This window comes from Rutidosis leptorrhynchoides, chromosome 9 (assembly GCF_046630445.1).
Source record: "Rutidosis leptorrhynchoides isolate AG116_Rl617_1_P2 chromosome 9, CSIRO_AGI_Rlap_v1, whole genome shotgun sequence".
In the NCBI taxonomy this organism is placed as follows: Eukaryota; Viridiplantae; Streptophyta; class Magnoliopsida; order Asterales; family Asteraceae; genus Rutidosis; species Rutidosis leptorrhynchoides.
In genome coordinates, this window is record NC_092341.1 from 137,301,120 (window position 1) to 137,322,336 (window position 21,217).

The 21,217-nt window shown below is 34.6% G+C and overlaps 1 non-coding gene across 1 annotated transcript; it reads left to right on the plus strand.

The window, feature by feature from the left end:
* Window positions 1-8,617: 8,617 nt before the first annotated feature.
* LOC139869709 (small nucleolar RNA R71) lies at window positions 8,618-8,724 on the plus strand. The gene has a single exon (XR_011766293.1). It is a non-coding gene; the product is annotated as a small nucleolar RNA R71 (small nucleolar RNA).
* Window positions 8,725-21,217: the final 12,493 nt, after the last annotated feature.

The window sequence follows — 21,217 nt, forward strand, 5'->3', positions numbered from 1 at the left end:
CTCAAATTACTTCTATTTTAATTTGATGAACAACATCAACACAATACTTTCTTGCTACTCATTAATTACTCGATTACAACCATCGAAACCCAACACCCTATAAACCACCGTCGACTACCATTGAACCACCATCACCTTATATCAACCATCACCACTTGGCTTGCGGTTTTTCTGTTTCATCGGTACATACATGGCCACCACCTTTGTGTTACTATCACCACCTTCCACCACCTCCGATCACATCACAACCATCATCTTCCATCATCAAAACCCCACGTAGCAGCCTTTATGTTTGGTAAAACCCAATACAAGAACAACCATCAATCACAACCCTGAAAGTGTTTCTATTTTCTGTCGAGCCAGGATCAAACCCACAGGAAAACACTTTTGTTTACTGATTATTAGGCTCCAACTACTGCTCTTGTTTCCTTGTTCAATTACATCAAATTACACTAACAACTCACCACGTATGCGCAACTACTTACTGCTACCCTCGAACTTAACTGCTACTGCTCAGCTACTTATTTCTGTTACTTAATTAACTGCTACAATCTGCTGTATTGTTTCTTTTTTGACAAAACAACACGCACCCACCTGCACTAGTACTTCTGTTCAATCTACAAACCGCCACCTCCCTAACCTAACACTCGCTGCACATTTTTTTTCTCCTTCTTTCTTCTTTTGATCGACAATTTTAATAAAGAAATACCCCACATAACTTTATAATATATTTGTGGGATGCAAGTGGAACGAAACTCCTCAATCATGCCGACACTTGGGTCATTCAAAAAGAAAAGGGACGTTCCATTTCTATTTTTATTTTTAAAAGTAACTTGATGTTAATAAAGTAGAAAATTTGATTGAAATGTGGGATTAGAGTGATATTAATATTAATGATTAAGTTGATGCTAGTTATATGAGGTCGAATGATACATGGTAGCCATTAAGCGATGAATATAGTGATTATGATGATTACGATGATGATAATATGATTAGATAATAAATAGATGATGATTAAGATGATAATGAAAAGATGATGATGATATATGATGTATTATGATGATGCTCACATGATAAATATGATAATAATGGAAGCATTTATGATCGAACAGATGATGATGATAAATTGCCAAGGTTAAATGCGTTTTGTTTTAAAGAAAAAGAAATAGGCACGTTCGAATTAAAAGGATTTAGTAGATGAATCAAAACAAAAAACTGGTAACAGTGCAGTGGTTAGGAGTGCTTGTGTTTAACAGGAGGTCGCGGGTTCAATCCCCGGCCATGGCAATTTTTTTTTTAAAATTAACAACAGATCTGTTGGGCTGCCAGTTTCTGTGTTGGGCCGAATTCCTAGTTGGGCTTATGAGGTTGCTGTTGGGCTAAAGTAAGTTGAACTATGGTATGGATATGATGATGATACGGGTTATAATATTAGGACTCAGTATTAAGACATAAAAATTGAGAGAGACGAGTGGTTAAGGGATGTTTTAGTTGAGCGAGAGGTCTTGAGTTTGAGCCCGGTCTATGTCGTTTTTTTTTTAGAAAGCTTGTTCTTCAAAGGTTATATTCTAATTTTATTATTATTATTATTATTATTATTATTATTATTATTATTATTATTATTATTATTATTATTATTATTATTATTATTATTATTATTATTATTATTATTATTATTATTATTATTATTATTATTATTATTATTATTATTATTATTATTATTATTATTATTATTATTACTATTATTATGCTAAGTATTGTTAACATTTATATTATGATTATTATTAACAAAAATACAATTTTTATTATTATTATCATAAGTATTAGTATTATTATTATTAGTAGTATCATTATGATTAAAACCAATATTGTTATTATCATTATTATTATTATAGACATCATTATTTCTAAAACTATCATTTTTAGCATTATTATGAAAATTATCATTTTAGTAAAAGTATTATTTTTATTAAAATATTGTTATCAATATTATTAGAAATAACATTTCTAGAAAAATTTCATTTTTATTACTATTAGGATTATTATTATTATTATTATTATCATTAGTAGTATTATCTTTAGAGACATTATTATTATTTTTATCACTATTATTACTATTATTACTACAATTAATATTATTATCGGTATTATTATTATTAATATTACCATTATAAACAAATACAACCTTTGTTACTATTATTGATATAAAAATATACTTATAGTAATATTACGTATAAGTAGATATCAATCATATTAACATTTTTAACAAATTAGGTATTTTTAATATATATTGATATAACTATATAAATATTAGTCATTTTAAATATATACACAGATTAAATATATATAATACATAATTTAAGATATAATATATTAATCTGTTCGATTGCGATTATATGTGTTAATATATATACCAAACTGATATAGGTTCGTGAATCTGAGGCCAACCCTGCTTTGTTCCGTATCTTCGTATGAATATTTTTACTACAAAATATTGTAGAGTGAGTTTCATTACTCCCTTTTTAAATGCTTTTACAATATATATTTTTGGGACTGAGAATACATGCGCTTTTATAAATATTTTACGAAATAGACACAAGTAATCGAAACTACATTATATGGTTGAATAATCGAAGCCGAATATGCCCCTTTTTGCTTGGTAGCCTAAGAATTAGGGAACATCACTAATTTTGAGAATTAGTGCATGCCTAATTGACGCGAATCCTAAAGATAGATCTATTGGGCCTAACAAACCCCATCCAAAGTACCGGATGCTTTAGTACTTCGATGTTGTTTTTATCATGTCCGAAGGATTTCCCGGAATGATAGGGGATATTCTTATATGCATCTTGTTAATGTCAGTTACCAGGTGTTCAATCAATATGAATGATTTTTGTCTCTATGCATGAGACGTATATTTATGAGAAATGGAAATGAAATTCTTGTGGTCTTTTAAAATGATGGAAATGAATGATTATGATAAACTAATGAACTCACCAACCTTTTGGTTGACACTTTAAAGCATGTTTATTCTCAGGTGTGAAAGAAATCTTCCGTTGTGCATTTGCTCATTTTAGAGATATTACTTGGAGACATTCATGACATATTTCAAAAGACATTGCATTCGAGTCGTTGAGTTCATCAAGATTATTATTAAGTCAATTATAGTTGGATATATTATGAAATGGTATGCATGCCGTCAACTTTCGATTAAATGAAAGTTTATCTTTTAAAAACGAATGCAATGTTTGTAAAATGTATCATATAGAGGTCAAGTACCTCGCGATGTAACTAAATGTGATGTATTCGTCCAGATGGATTAGGACGGGTCGTTATATCCTGTACCTGGGAAAATGTTGTTGCTGAAATTTGTTATGTGCACGAACCAAACTTCATTCAAACCCAAATTATGAACTGAAAAAACTCAAAATGCATACCATACATCGTTGGAAAGGTATTTTAACAAGGAATGCAACTAAACACATATCATCAATCAAAATCATCATTTACATCAACCAAATCCAAGTTCAATAATCATTAAATGTTCATCATTAAAGTTTTAAGTTCATAAAATGCATTTCATGATTCGAGAATCCAATTTACACATACGATATGCCGTTTCAAAGGTAATTAAACATACATTGCAACTAAACATATACCAACAATATTGCAAAGCATTCAATGCATCAAAAGTTCGTAATTAACTATATTAAACCCTAACCAAAAATCACAAAATCATTAATCATGTTAATGAAGTTTTTCCAAGTCTACCTACACACCAAAATGTAGCTAATGATGCTAGTAACACATTTAATACATGAACTTTAACATAACAATAACATTTAATCAACCAAAACTCAAGATTAAACACACACATTTCAAGTGTTCATGCTAGTTACTCAAAACAACAAAATCGAGCAAACCAATCACATATTCATATTAGACTCGAGCCATAGACACTAACTAACACACTTTTAAGTTTAAAGGTCTAATTTATGAAATTTAGAGATTTTAAAAAGCTTACCCCAAGCTATGAAATTGGTACCAAAACGTAGAGGATGAAGAGAGGATTCCAAAAGTATAATTTGTTTTGATGTTAGCCTCCTAGATCGGATTTAGATGATGATTCTTTAATGTTGGGGTTTGAGAGAAAAAGATGGATGGAATGAATGGTGGGGAGTTGGGTTGACTAGTTGACCTAGTCAACTAGTTTGCCCACTTGGCAACTTTAGTCCCTCGAGTTTAAAATCGGGTGCGTGAATTAACCACACGAATTATATAGAGACACTTGTTTGAATTGGTTGGCAAGGCTTTGGCCTCGGCTAATTTCGAAACATAATCTACCACAACCAAAATATAGAGACACTTGTTCGAATTCGGAAATGGACCCATGAAGTCTAGGCCCCATACATCAAATATCTCACATATTTGAATGCCGGTTTGCGGCATTTCATCCCTTTTGGAAATGGAATCGGACCTTTGGCAAGAATCACAACGTTTCACCAACTCATGGGCATCCTTGAATATCGTGGGCCAATAGAATCAGGAAACACCTTTTTAGCGGTGTGATTCGACCCAAAATGCCCCCCGTTGGTCCACTATGACAACTTCACAAAATTTCTCGGGCTTCTTGCCCATATACACATCTCTGAATTACTTGATCCGCCCTAATGCGGAACAAGTGTGGGTATTCCCAAAAGTAATACCGTAAATCGTTGAAAAACTTTTTCTTTTGTTCATATGACAAACCTTTTTGTAAAATATTTGAGGCCAAGTAGTTCGCAAAATCGGCAAACCATGGGACTTCATCGACTAGGTCAACTCGCATTAAATGTTCATCTGGGAAGGTATCTCGAATTTTTGAATCGTCTAAAGGTTGAAGCCAGGGATCGTCTAGCCTTGACAAGTGGTCGGCGGCAACATTCTTAGCTCCCTTTTTATCCTTTATTTCTATATCAAAATCTTTCAAAAGTAGCACCTAACGAATCAAACGATGTTTCGCGTCTAGCTTTTAAAAAAGGTACTTTAACGCAGAGTGATTTGTGTAGACGATCGTCTTTGAAAGTACAAGATAAGACTGAAACTTATCGAAAGCGAATACTATAGCGAGAAGCTCCTTCTCGGTAGTGGTGTAATTCAATTGGGCCCTATTTAGGGTTTTTCTTGCATAATAGATCGGTCTAAAGTGTTGGTCAACTCTTTGACTAAGAACCGCACCTAGCGCATAATCGCTCGCATCGCACATTAATTCAAAGACTTTATCCCAATCAGGAGAAATAAGAATTGGTGGGTTAATGAGCTTTTCTTTCAACAAGTTAAATGCCTCAATGCATTCATCATCAAACAAGAAAGGTTGGTCTTTTTCTAACAACTTAGTCATAGGCCGGGCGATTATCGAAAAATCTTTTATAAAATGACGGTAGAAACCAGCATGCCCAAGAAAACTTCGGATTACTTTCACATCTGATGGTTTAGGTAAGTCTTTTATCAAACTAATTTTAGCTTTGTTTACCTTAATCCCTTCCTTTGAGATTTTATAACCCAACACTACCCCCTCGTTGACCATGAAGTGACATTTTTCCCAATTTAGAACTAAATTTGCATTTTTGCAACGGGTCAACATTTTATCAAGGTTTTTAAGACGATGGTCAAACGAGTCTCCGAACACTAAAAAGTCATCCATGAATACTTCCATAGTATCCTCAACCATATCCGAAAAAATAGCAAGCATGCACCTTTGGAAAGTCCCAGGGAATTACATAGGCCAAAAGGCATTCTTCGATACACACATGTAGTATAGGTACATGAAAAGGTCATCTTTTCTTGGTGTTTGGGGTCTATCGGGATTTGGAAGTATCCCAAAAACCTGTCAAGAAAGCAATAGAACACTCTCCCGGCTAGACGTTCGATCATTTGATCGATGTGAGGGAGTGGGAAATGGTCTTTTCATGTGGCATCATTTAAACGTCTATAGTCAATACATACCCGCCATCCCGTGATGGTTTAGGTTAGGACAAGCTCATTTTGGTGATTTAAGATCACCGTGGTCCCGCCCTTTTTGGGCACCACTTGGACGGGACTCACCCACGGTGAGTCAGATTGTGGGTATATAATGCCCGCATCTAACAATTTAATCACTTACATTTTGACAACTTCTTTCATGTTTGGGTTAAGTCTTCATTGTCTTTGGACAACCGGTTTAAAATTCTCTTTCATGAGAATTTTGTGTGTGCAATACGATGGATTAATCCCTAGAATGCCTGTGGTTTTCCATGCTATGGCCAAGTGATGGGACTTAAGTAGCGAAACAAGTCATGTCTTTCGGTCTTGGGTGAGCCTCGAAGAGATAATCACCAGAAGTTGGTTTGCTTCCTTAAGATAAGCATACTCTAGATGCTCGAGGAGCTGTTTAAGCTCAAGAGTGTGAGGTTCTACCCATGAAGACTTGATTCGAAATCTATATTCATTAGGAATAGTCTCAAGTGGTTCTTCCCGAGTAGTCTTCACTTTCATCAACATTAACGTTCATCAATTCCCTAAAGTCGGTCTCTAAATCCACAATATCATTATCACAAATTTGGTTGAACCCCCGTGGTATCAACCCCTAAAAGCTTTTCAAGCTCCTTATCTACACAAAAGTCAATGTGGTAAAGGGCATAACACTCATCATCGGTATTTCTCGGTTGCTTCATAGCTTCCTGGATGTTTATGGTAACACACTCTTCACCAACTCTAATGTTGAGTTGATTGCGTTGTACCAAGATGATGGTGTCAGCGATCGTAAGAAATGGTCATCATAAGATGAGGGGGACTTGAAGATCCTCCTTCATCTCCATGATAACAAAATCAAACGGGAACACTAAGGTGTTAATGCTAACCAAGATGTCCTCGGTGATACCAATAACATTGTCAAATGAATGATTAGCCAATCTTATCCTAATCCTAGTCAGTTTAAGAGGTCCAAGGCCGAGTCTCTCGTAAAGTGAATGTGGCATTAGGTTAATGCTTAAACCCAAATCAGCAAGTGCATTGAAGACTTTCGAGTCACCAAACTTACAAGGGAAAATGAATTTTCATGGATCTCCTAACTTCTTAGGGATCCTTGGCCTTGATGCAAGAATCTTGTTGCATTCCTCTTCAATAAAGAAAGATGTTTCATCATGATATTTAGCCCTTTGAGATATTAGCTCCTTGATGAACCGACCGTAGTTTGGCTATCCTTTAAGCACATTGGTGATTGGCAAATTAATCGAGACATTTTTCATCATATCTTGAAACTTTTATGTATTGCGCCGTCAACTTGTCCTTCCTTAAAGCTTTTGGATATGGCACCGGTCTTGTAGCCTTCAAAGGATTATCACCCCGCTTCTTACCCGTTTCATCATTATCCATACCCTTGGTTGAGTCGACCTTTTCTTTACCCTTTTCCTTACTAACCCGGATCTCATCTTCTATAAAGCTCGGTAGTGGTTCTTGGGTAATAAAGGGTTGTGGATGGGGATCTTCAATCCCTTGAGTGGTTATACTGCTTCTAATGGTTATGGCATTGACATTTTCATTTTGATTTGAGTAGTTAAGGTTTTGGTTGGTGCTTTCGATAGGAATTACTCTTGTGTTGTTGCTTTGTTGGTTTTGGTTTGGTTGTCTTATTGTTGCAATTGTTGTTCAGGTTGACTTGTGTGTTGGATGGTAAGGTTCCTTGTGGTCTTTCGGAAACTTGGGTTGAAAGTCTTCCAACAGTGCTCTCAAGGTTTTGAAATGAAGCTTGTTGGTGCTTCAGTTGTTGCTTTAAGAACTCGTTATCCTTTAACAAAAATGCTTCGGTTGTTTCCACCTTCTTAATATAATTTTGCATGATTTCTTCTAAACTCTTTGAAGGTTGGGATTGTTGAGTGTTTTGTTGAGGTTGTTGGTTGTAACCATGGTTATTTTGAGGTTGACTATAACCTTGGTTGTTTTGATAACTCAGATTGGGTTGGTTGTTATAAGGTTGATTGTTGTAAGGTTGTTGGTTTTGGTATTGGAAGTTGTTGCTTTGGTTTTGGTTATAGTAGTTGTTGTAATTTTGGTTTCGGTATTGATTTTGGTTTGTAAATCCGGGTGGTGTATTGGTTTGATTGTTGAACAAGACTTGCTTTTGGTTAGGATTGTAGTATCCTTGGTTTGATGTTCCACCCCGTTGATAATTTTGATTACTCACGTAGTTGACATGAGCATCCGAATGCATGGGAATGTCATCTAGACAAATATGGTTGCATTGACTAATTTGGGGATAATTCTTGGTGAGATGTTGCCCTTCGCATCTTTGACAACCGACTTGCATCGCGACGATCGATTGTTGTAGCTTTTTCGACTCTTTCCTATACATTTGAAATTGATTATTTAAGCTTGCAAGTGTGACTTTCCCATTATCACTCTCTACTTGTGCTACACTTTCCTTGGTAAATCTCGAGATGAAGGTGCCCATTCGTATGTATTAATCGAGATGTCCTCTAGCAAAGTTTCGACCGCATTTGGCGATTTATACATAAACACTCCACCTGAAAATGAATCAAGATATGGTCTAGTCAAAGCATTAGTACCTCGATAGAACGTGTTGATGTACTCCTTTTAAGTCAAACCATGTGGTGGGCAAGCTCTTAGCATCTTCTTGAAATGTACTCATGCATTATACAAAGTCTCATCACTCCGTTGAGTGAATTCATTAATTTCCATCCTAAGTCGTTCCACCTTTGATGGTGGAAAGAAGTGATTAATAAACGCATCGATTAAATCTTGAAAAGTCCTAATAAAATCGGGTGGAAAATTCCTTAACCAAGCTTTCGCATCTCCTTAAAGTGCAAAGGGGAATGCCCTTAACTTAAAAGCGTCATCGGTAACATCTTTTTTCTTGTAGATATCACAAATATCGTTAAAGTGTTGAATGTGTTCGAAAGAATTTTCTTCGATTAATCTATGGAAGAACATATCTTTGATCATTGTGAAGAAGTTTCCCTCAATCTTCCAATTGTAGGCTCCAAATGGTGGTTTTGTAGTAACCGGAGGCACCACGGTAGGCGCAACATGAAGGTATTTCGTATGCCCGAGAGACATATTAAATTAACGTGGCTAATATGTTTTGATCCAAGTCGGGTCATATCCAATAACAAGCTTACCGACACCTTATTCGTATTTGATCTTAACGATTGGATCGTTGATTAAATTACGCAACACTTGAATTTTAGAAAATGGTTTCTAAAACAATAACACTTGATATGTATATATATAAATTATGGAATAATTCATATGATAAGGATTTAATTATTTATAGGTTAAATAATTAATTAAGTTATGTTACATTTTATAAAATTGGTTTTATAAAATAAAGTATACATAACAAATAATATGGAATTTTATATAATTGGTTTTATAAATAATGTATACATAATTTATAAAATGCAAGTTTATAAAATTTGTTTTATAAGATCTAATTTTATGAAAAAAAGCAAGTTTATAAAATTTGCAAGTTTACAAATTATGTCAAGTCTTATAAAACTAATTTAATCAGCAACGATGGGAGTGGGCTTGGAGTTGTAAGCACACATGCTAGAGATTCCATTACTTGGTCATACTTTCCCAATTCCATATACAAGCATCTTGACTCACTTTGAGACCAACACATGCAATTTACATATAAAAAAAACTGAACAAAACTCCTCTCTAGCTGATGTCTGGCTGTGGCCTATTTGGAAGGAAAAGAGGGTTCTAAATTTGGTTTTTACAAATTTAATTCAAGTGTTAATAAATCCTAACCAAAGTACAAAGTGTTAGTGGTTAGCTTGGGGTATAACAACTTAAGGTTTCATTCTTTTGGAGCTCCATTCATCATCATCATTCTCATCACTTACCAACAAGCTTGGAGTAGGTATAAACTCTTTTCTTGCTTGTAGTTTGTAAGCATATTTCATAACTTGATCCTAATTGAGATTTAACTTTAAAAGGTTAAAGTATAACATGTTCTAAAATGGTAATACTTACATGCTTCCGCTATCTTAATTCTTAAATGGTTTTAAGTACATTATGAACTTGTTAAATCCCAACAATGGTATCAGAGCCGAAGTTGTTGAAATATGCTTCGAGATGGTTATTAAACTCACTATATATTTAGCATTTTATGTACATGTATGAAAGTAAAATACAAAAATTATATGTTTGGGTGGGTTTGAAGGTTTGGCCGATTTGTTTGGGACCCAAAATGGGTTTTGGGTTCTTCCATTTTGGTCATATTTTGTTGTATGATGATGTTCACAATCTAAGCCTTGGCCTTGTGTTTGGTTGAATGTTTGGTTGATTTAATATTCATTCATTTGGTTTGTAATAATATTTATTCAATTGGTTTGTAATATTATTTTGGTTATGTAATTTACTTTATATTTGGTATGTAAAATAGATTAGGTTGTATATTCATTTTTTAGAGAAAAAAATGTATTAGGATATAATTTTGTAAAAGATGAAGATGCAAGATGGAGACAAGGAAGATGCAAGATTAAGTGCGAGATTTTGAAATCTCCTAATTTGTGTTTGTCCCCTTTAACCGGTGACATTTGTTTTCGGCTAAACAAATGTCCACCAAATTGGCTTGATTGTGAACATAATTGTTTTGCATGCATGGTTGTTTATTTGGTTGATTATGGATTGTATGTTTGGTTGCTACAAGAAAATCGACAAAACAATACTATAATTTAATTGGTTGAATTAGAAATTATTAACAACATGCAAAGAACAAAACTTTAATTTAATTGGTTAAATTAAAATGGCTAAAAGGATTTTAATAATTGGTTATTAAAACACATATAAAATGGTTTATTTTCAAAGTAATAAAATTGGCTTTATTATATGACATGAAAAATGTATTTTCATATGTACCATACACTAAATGCATGTTGATGTATGGTATAAAAGTTTTCTTAAACTAGAATAAAGAAACCTTAAAATCCCTTTTACACACTAGGTTAACAAGGCAAACAAGTTTAACGCCATCCATTTATGTAAACACTTCAACATGTTGGGGAACTAATAATGGGATAAAGGTCACCTAACCGTTATAAGCAAACTAATATGATTAAGGTGAATTTCACATGTTTGTGGGATAAAGGTTACCTAACCACTTGTATGTTAAATTTACATGTTTACACAAATAGGACGACTTAATTTGGGAATCAAGAACTTAGGGTCACCGAAGCATGAGGAACAAATAGGCGTTGATGGGATACATATGCCATGCAAAAGGATTGCATGATCCCATAACTCAGAAGTTGCAAAAGGATTGCAATTGTCACATAATGACTACCTAGCTAAATCAAATGACGGGATAAAGGTCACCTAACCGAAATTTGGTTTACCGTTGGATTCTAAAAATTTTATATATATATATATATATATATATATATATATATATATATATATATATATATATATATATATATATATATATATCAAATGGATTTAAAAGGGTATTGATTGTTAAATTAAAAATTGATACTTAAACGAACTTTGTTAAATTTTGTAGATGGCCGCCAATAACAACAACATTCCAAACGCACCAACTAACTTTAATAACCTATCTTTAAGGTCCTTACTCGAAAAGTAAAAACTCAACCATACGAATTTCATGGATTGGTACCGCAATCTAAGAATTGTCCTCAAGCTTGAGGATAGGGTGTATGTGTTGGAGGATCCCATTCCCGACCAACCCAAGGAGGATGATGCCGAAGGTATGGCATATTGTGAGAAATATTGCGCCGATTCGGTGCAAGTTTCTTGCCTTATGCTTGGGACCATGGTCCCCGAACTTCAAAAGGACTTCGAGCATCATAGTGCATTTGACATGATCACACAATTGAAGGAGATGTTCCTTCAACAAGCTCGTGTCGAGAGCTTTGAAACAGTTCGAGTGCTTCATGCATGTCGAATGGACGACTCCCAATTCGTTTCATCTTATGTCCTTAAGATGAAAAGCCTTATTGATCGATTACACCGTCTAAATTGCAACGTGTCTAATGAATTAGCCATGGACCTTATCCTCAACTCTTTGTCAAAAAGGTTTGACACATTCGTGATGAATTACAACATGAATGGTTGGGATAAGAGCATTGGTGAATTGCATGCCATGCTTAGGACGGCCGAACCAAGCATGGGTAAAAGAGCTTCACCCGTGCTTATGATCAATGAAGGTGGGTCTAAGAACAATTCCACTTCCAAGCCAAAGGTGGCTAAGAGGAAGGGACCCACCTACCAAGGCAAGGGTAAGGGAAAGGGGAAGATGGTTACCCAACCAACAAAAACAAGAAGCAAAAGGTTGCTGGTAAAGCTAACCCCAAGGAAGATCTGTGCTTTGGTTGCGGTGAGATGGGTCACTGGAAATATAACTGCCCGATCTACCTAAAGGAGTTGAAAGAAAAGAGGGATGCAGGGCAAACCTCAGGTAATGTATATATGGTATACGTTGAGCTTAGTATTACTTCTTCTAATACATAGGTATTAGACACAGGATGTGGAACTCATATTTCTAATTCCTTGTAGGGTTCAAAAGAAGTAAACAAGATGCGAGAACAACAAGTCTCTTCATGGGAAATAGTGCAAAGGTGCACGTAGAGGCTCAAGGAGACTTTGTTTTAAAGCTACAAACTGGGTTGGAGCTTGTTTTGAAAAATGTTTTGTATGCTCCTGATTTGACTTGAAACATTATTTCTATTTCCCATTTAAGACAATGTGGTTTTGATTTTAATTTTATTGATGATGATATCCATGTTTCTTTAGATAATGTGTTCTATTTTACGGCTTCACCTTTGAATGGTATTTATGAATTGGTTCATGATAACACATCATGCAATAGCTCAATATACCATGCAAACACCAAGAAACTCAAAAGGGATTTGAGTGATTCCTACTTATGGCATTGTCTCCTTGGTCACATAAATAAGAACCGAATGCATACACTTCAAAAGAATGGCCTTTTGAAATCAAGTGAGCTAGACTCATTTGATGTATGTGAATCTTGTTTACAAGGCAAAATGACTAAAGAACCTTTCAAAGGGACCTATGAAAGGGCTAAAGACTTATTGGGATTAATACATTCGGATGTATGTGGACCCGTTAAGCCCATGGCTAGGAATGGTGAAAGATACTTCGTTACTTTCATTGACGACTTCAGTCGTTTCAGATATGTCTACCTGTTGAGACACAAGGACAAAATTTTTGAAGCATTCAAAGAATATCAAAACGAAGTACAAAATCAACTCAACAAAACAATCAAGGTACTTCGTACCGATAGAGGAGGTGAATACCTAAGTGATGCTTTCCAAGATCATCTTAAAAGTTGTTGGATTATCTCGCAACTTACTCCTCCTGGAACACCCCAACTTAATGGAGTATCTGAAAGGAGGAACCGAACCCTAATGGATATGGTTCGATCTATGATGGCTAGAAGCTCGTTACCTCTATCATTTTGTGGTTATTGTCTATGCTCCGCGGCTCGTATTTTAAATATGGCCCCAACCAAGAAAGTAGAGCGAACACCTAAATGAGATGTGGTTTGGAAAACCTCCATCTCTATCATACTTAAATGTATGGGGATGTGAAGCTTACCCTAAGCGTTACGTCCCTAATAAGTTGAATGCTCGATCCACGAAGTGTATCTTCATAGGATATCCCAAGGATGATATGGGATACTATTTCTATGATCCATCCGAGCAAAATCTATTTGTTGCCCGGAAGGCGGAATTCCTTGAAACTATGTTCCTAATGGAAGGTAATAGTGAAAGGAAGATAGATCTTGAAGAGGTTCAAGATCAAATAGATGATACACAATTGGTTGACACTAGCACTCAACATGAAAATGTTGAGAATGATCAAATGGATTATCAAAGTATACAAAACGTTCGTAGATCTAATAGGATTAGTAATCCTCCTGAGAGATATGGATTTCTCATGGATGATTGCTATGTGGTTGATCTGGATGAACCAACCAACTATCAAGATGTTTTATCACGGGCTGATAAAGATAAATGGTTTGAAGCCATGAACGTTGAGATGCAATCCATGTATGACAACCAAGTTTGGGAACTTGTTTTACAACCACCTAACTCTAGATTAGTTGATTGTAAATGGATTTTCAAGATAAAAACCGACATGCATGGAAACTTGAATACATACAAAGCTAGACTTGTAGTAAAAGGTTTCACTCAAACTCAAGGGATTGACTATGATGAAACTTTTTCACCTGTAGCAATGCTAAAGTCTATCAGGATATTATTTGCCATTGGTGCTCACTATGATTATGAGATATGGAAAATGGATATCAAGACTGCTTTCCTAAATAGATATATTGAGGAAGATGTCTATATGATTCAGCCTAAAGGTTTTGTCGATCCAAAACATCCTAACAAAGTATGTAAGTTAAAGAAGTCAATCTACAGATTAAAACAAGCATCTAGAATGTGGAATCATCGTTTTAATGAGGAAGCCAAGAAATTTGGCTTCATTAAAAATGGTGATGAAGCTTGTGTATACAAGAAAGCTAGTGGGAGCACTATCATGTTCCTTGTATTATATGTGGATGACATATTGTTATTTGGAAATGATATCTCGACGATGCAAGGTGTTAAAACTTGGCTAAAAGGCTGCTTCTCCATTAAGGATCTTGAAGAAGCACAATACATTTTGGGGATTAGGATCTACAGGGATAGATCCAAGAAATTGATAGGTTTGAATCAAAGTGCATACATTGAAAAGATCTTGAAAAGGTTCAAGATGGAGAACTCTAAGAAAGGTTTGGTACCTATTCAAAGAGGGACGCTTCTCAGTTCATCTCAGTGCCCTACCACGAAAGATGAACAAGAGAGAATGAAGAATGTCCCATACGCGTCTGCTATTGGGTCAATCATGTATGCAATGATATGCACTAGACCGGATATGTCATGCGCTCTTAGCTTGACAAGTAGATACCAGAATAACCCTGGAAATAGTCATTGGATTACGGTTAAAAGTATATTGAAATACCTTAGGAGGACTAAGAATATGTTTCTTATATATGGGTCTGGTGAGGAGGAACTCGCTGTAAAAGGTTACATGGATGCGAGTTTCCAAACTGATAGAGATGATTCTCGATCACAATCCGGTTATGTCTTCATGTTAAATGGAGGTGTGGTCTCTTGGAAGAGTTCAAAACAGGATGTTGTTGCATTATCCACTATAGAGTCAGAGTACATTGCCGCCTCATTGACAGCTCAAGAAGCTGCATGGATGAAGAAATTCATCGACGACTTAGGAGTAGTCCCTTCCATTCAGGACCTTCTTGAGATCTTTTGTGACAACGAGGGTGCGATTGCTCAAATCAAGGAACCTCGTGCTGACCAAAAGACCCGTCACATTGAGCTGAGATTCAACTACATAAGGGATGAGGTTGAAAAAGGAAATAAATGTATTCATAAAGTTCACACAGATCTTAATATAGCGGATCCACTCACGAAGCTCTTACATGGAACAAAACATGCAGGACATGTTTGTGCATTAGGGCTTCGATATTCTAGTGATCGGTCATGATCTATTTTAAGTATTGTAACGGAATGAAGTTATCCAAACTCATTAATATAACTATGATGTTAATTTATTTTGAGTCAAGTTCCTATTTTGCATATTTTATCCATGAATAAGCTATTATTCTAAATTCCATAGTCGATCACATTTGTGGGAACAAGTGTGAGGTTTAGACTATTATAAACTTGGATTGGTATACATTCATAGGTTGAATGTTTGGCAAGGTTGCTACCAAGGTTCATAGATATTTGTGGGATACAAATATTAGAAGACCCGCTCTCAAGATTTACTGAATAGAGCCTTTGTGGTTGATCACATGTTATCTTGAGTAAAGGCGAATATCATTGTATCCTCTGACCTGAGATACATATTGGGTTCGGATATTCACTAAGTATTATGCCTTGATTCTTTCCTTCGCTATTTTGAAATATGGTAGTTCATAAGGAAGAGCTCAGGTATAATACAAGGTATATATCTAGGACGTATGTAGTCAAGATGGAATTTTTCCCTCTTATTCGTTGAGAGTCAGATGTCTAAGGCCTGATAAAGTTAAATCTAGAAGAGAGTGATCACTCTGTATCTCTTGGATTTAACATGACATCTAGGATGAAAGGATAAAATGAAAGATTCACCTATTCATATTCGATATGGGAACTCGAAAGGGATGATGTTATTGAATGGCACAAAGTCATAACATATTGGGGGTGATGTGTAGTGACCCGAACTTTTCCATGTTTATATATATTAAATGAAATTGATATTTACTTGATTAAATGTTTCCAACATGTTAAGCAATCAAACTTGTTAAGACTTGATTAATTGAAATAGGTTTCATATAGACAATTGACCACCCAAATTGACCGGTGATTCACGAACGTTACAAATTCGTTAAAACTACATGATGTTATATATATAGACATATATATGGTTAACATGAAATTATGATAAGTAAGTATCTCACTAGGTATGTTAACAATGAGTGATATACATAAAAATGAGTTTATTAAATTAAGAAACTCGAAACGATATATATATAACGATTATCGTTATAACAACGTCTTACTAAACACATATGAATCATATTAAGATATTGATACACTATGTTTAAATATGATAAATGATAAGTAAACATATCATTAAGTGTATTAATAATGAACTACATATGTAAAAACAAGACTAACAACTTAAGGATTTCGAAAAAAGACAAATATGTAACGATTATCGTTGTAACGACATTTAAATGTATATATATCATATTAAGATATATTAATACATCACAATATCATGATAATGTAATAATTTAACATCTCATCATATATAATAAACAATGGGTTAACAACGTTTAACAAGATCGTTAACTTAAAGGTTTCAAAACAACACTTACATGTAACGACTAACGATGACTTGAGGACTCAGTTAAAATGTATATACATGTAGTGTTTGTGACGACCCGGGAATTTCCGACTAAATTTAAACTTTAATCTTTATATGATTCTGACACGATAAACAAAGTCTGTAATGTTGAGTCTTAAAATTTTGTAACTGTTTACATTGATTCATTTAACCTTTGACTGTCACCGAAAATTCACAACAATTGTTTGTAAGTAAATATGTGTGTGTATATATATATATATATATATATATATATATATATATATATATATACCTATAAATATATGATTTTATAATAAATTGAAGTAATAAAATGTAATATATAGTGAAGATACTTACAAATAAAAATGTAGTTGTTATATTATTAAAATAAATATTAAAATTAATATTAATGCCAATATTATTATAATTAATAGAAAAAATTATGAATTTAGTTATTATTAAGATCATCATTTTTCATTATTCTTATAATTTAAACACTATTATAAAGATAAAACAAATTATTATTATTATCATTAATAATATCATAGTTAAGAGTGTCATTAATTTTCTCTCAATGTTGTTAGGATTATTAGTAACTTTTATTATTATATTTATTTAAATAATTATTATTATTAATAGCATTTTTATTTTTGTATTATTATTAATAAAATTATCCATATATTTATATATTTATTAGTTAATAATATTAATTAAAAAACTTAAATAATAAAATCATAAAAATTGTACTAGTTATTAACAGTCCTAATCGAAGGTACCATTAAATTGTCTGTATATCTTGAAATGGATTCCTTATGTCGATTATCACAAATCCAAACAAAATTTGTTTTGAGTCATTATCTACTTTTAATTAATTCCTGTTGGTGATTTGTAAAATGTCGACCAGAGATTTGTTATAAGACATCAAATAAATCTTCTCACCACTGGTATCGATTTAAAAAAAAAAGGGAAGAAGAAGAACCGTAACTCTGTATTCATAATTTTTTTTTTCAAAACTTCGAATTAAAATCAATTTACAAAAATTGGAATTGCAATCTTATTAGGAATGATCCACTTAAACTTCCTGCAAAGTTTCACGATCCAATTTTTGTTATTCTGTAACAACTCAACCCGTTATCCAACCAATACACGCTTAAATTTTTTTTTTTTTTTTTTAAACAAGGATCAGCTTTTCAGGCAAATGGAGCGCCGCTCCAAATAGGGGCGCGCCGCTCCAAACCCTGCTGTCCCAAATGTTGTTTTCCCGTAAAAAGATCTCCTGCTTCCCGACACTTTTAGACGAAATGGTTTTCACAACATTTAATAATAGTTAAAACTAACACGTTTCAATAATAAAATAAGTTATACGACAACGGGCCCACATATGTCCAAATTACCCTTTTTGTACAAAATGCAAACTTCGACCATATGACTTTAATACAAAATAAAGATCGAGCATGGTGATTGGGGATACGCTACCCAATCATAATTGATCCAAAAGCACATCCTCTAAAGCAAACTACGCAAGTCCACTAGTCCCCACGCTTACCCGATCCATCGTCTCCATGCAATCTATAAAAATGTAAACAACGACAACGTAAGCTAACGCTTAGTGAGTGAGAATATACTACATACATATATATATTCATAAAATGGACACGCCACACAAATAATCAAATACCGCATACCGGAGCATCCAAGCATAAAGGCAAGCTAGTCTAAGCATGCCGTACGATCACTAAGCAACAAGCTAAAAAAATACATCAATAAATCATAAGTTCACCAACGACGATGTGAACAACGCCCATAAGCTATACCCAGAGAGTTAGCTACATCACAACAACACGACAAACATCGATGTTCACAACATTCATTAGTATTCAAGATCTCAAGTCTAGCCCCACGAATGGTATCGTCAACATCGAACTTAAATCCCATCCGTCCCAATAAATGTGGTATTGTCAACATCGAACTTTAAACCCAAGTATGAGGTATCGTTAACATCGAACTTAAAACCCTCATCGAATGAATTAATGTGGTATCGTCAACATCGAACTTAAACCCCACATATGAGGTATCGTCAACATCGAACTTTAAGCCCTCATCAAATGTCACTACAATAGTGGTATGGCTTCGTCAACATCGAATTTTAAATCCATACATGAGGTATCGTCAACATTGAACTTTAAGCCCTCATCAACACGACAAAATACTCTAGGGTATGGTATCATCAACCAAAATGCACAACCGTGCCAATTGGACATGTACACAAGTCTATCAAATCCACCTATATGTGAAGTGAGCTCTATAACCGAGAACCACTTCACCCAACCCGCACCCATCCTACACATACATATGCATATAGGATATTAACACTCACCTTGAAGTCTTGATGGATGCCAAACCAAAATCCGCAATCGCCGATGGAATGTACCTATTCCATTTATCATAAATACAATAACACAATTAGGGTGGATTTACAAATCAACCCAAATTGACAACTAGTGCAATTTTGACCCAAATGCACTTCCAAGTACAAACCGCGCCCAAATTAACCAATAATCACTAACGCAAGTGAGAATGGTCCTAATATGCCAATTAGACCCAATAATAAGTGTTAAACACCTATCTTGCCCAAAATGACACTTAAACCCTAATTTTGACCCATAAGGAGTCAACATCGTGCCATTAGCAAGTTTTGACACCAAAACATATTTAACTCGGTTTTATACTTCAAATTAATCCATTTTGAGTTTATAAACCTTATTACCTCGACAATTGAGTCATAATCATCAACAAACCCTAATTTTGACTCTAGTCAAAATTAGTCAACCACAATAACCCTAATGGTCTCCAAAACATCAATAATCACTAATACTAGTGATTATACACCATTTACAAGTCTTAAACATGGTTAAATCATTAACCAACCCGAAACCCGCTAAATATCAAAATAGCAAGTTTCCATAAACCCTCTTCATCAACTAAATGGGTTTTACAACAAATCAAACTCAAACCCTGACTTGAATATCAAATCTAACAAATGAAATTCGGAGTTTGAACTTACCAATACCGCCAAAATGATGCCGTTTACGAGACGAACAACTTTAATACTTGAGGTTTGACCCGAAACACTCTTCTTCTTCTCCAATTGGAGCTCTCTCTCACTAAATCTCTCCTCTCTCTCTAGGGTTTGAAGATGAGAGTGTTGATGAGTGAAATGTGATCCACAATGATCAATGGATCATTTTTGATGACCCCAAACCGACCCCAAGTGAAAAGACCAAAGTACCCCTCATTTAAACCCTTTAAAAATGATGAAAATTGCATCAGACACAATCGGAGCGCCGCTCCATAAGGTGGAGCACCGCTCCAACCTTCAGGTGCTGGCAGTCGAGGAAAAACAGTTTTCAGTAACTTGTTTTGGCCATAACTTTTTTACTGTAGCTCCGTTTTCGATGAATCAAATATTGTTGGAAATGTAATAAGATTTTCTTTCCAATGGTAAGGATTTGAAACATCAACACAAACTTTATTTGGGGTTGAAAAGATACGTACACACCTTGTCACTTCAGACAACGTCCAGTTTCCCTCGACGTTCGAGCAAGCAACACGTACATGCGTCGTACACTTCATACACACATCGTACACCATAAATACATTATGTACAATAAATATTTGGGTCTTACAACTCTCCCCCACTTAAACTCGATCACGTCCTCGTGATCTTCTCCACTTAACCAATCCGGACCTACTCAACGGTCCTCAATCATAAGTCCCAATCCGAAATTTCCTAGACAATTCTTCCCAATGAATCACCTTTAACAACTAAAATCGTCACCCGCGATTTATCAAAACTACAATCTGAGCACTAAAACCTGCTCAATTCCCCATATCGGGAAAAACTCAACCAATCTCGTACCGAGATATCAATTCCTTAGCGTACCTTTACCAAGGACAACGCTAAGAACGACCAAGTCTCAACCTAAAGTCAACAATCCGAACGTTGAAGATCGAACCACATGAATCCTTACGGATTACACTTACCACTAAGCATCCTTTATAGTGCGCAATACAACCAATACGCCACTATCCTAACATCATAAGCAACGGCTAAAACCAAAAGCGCCCAAAACGACTATGGCAACGCTAATCCTAAGGTGTACAAAATCGACTATTGTCACACCCATAACAACATGTGAGCGAAACACGGCTATCGCATCACTAATCACACAACATGGTCCTCACGATCCCACCATCGGTGTATAAA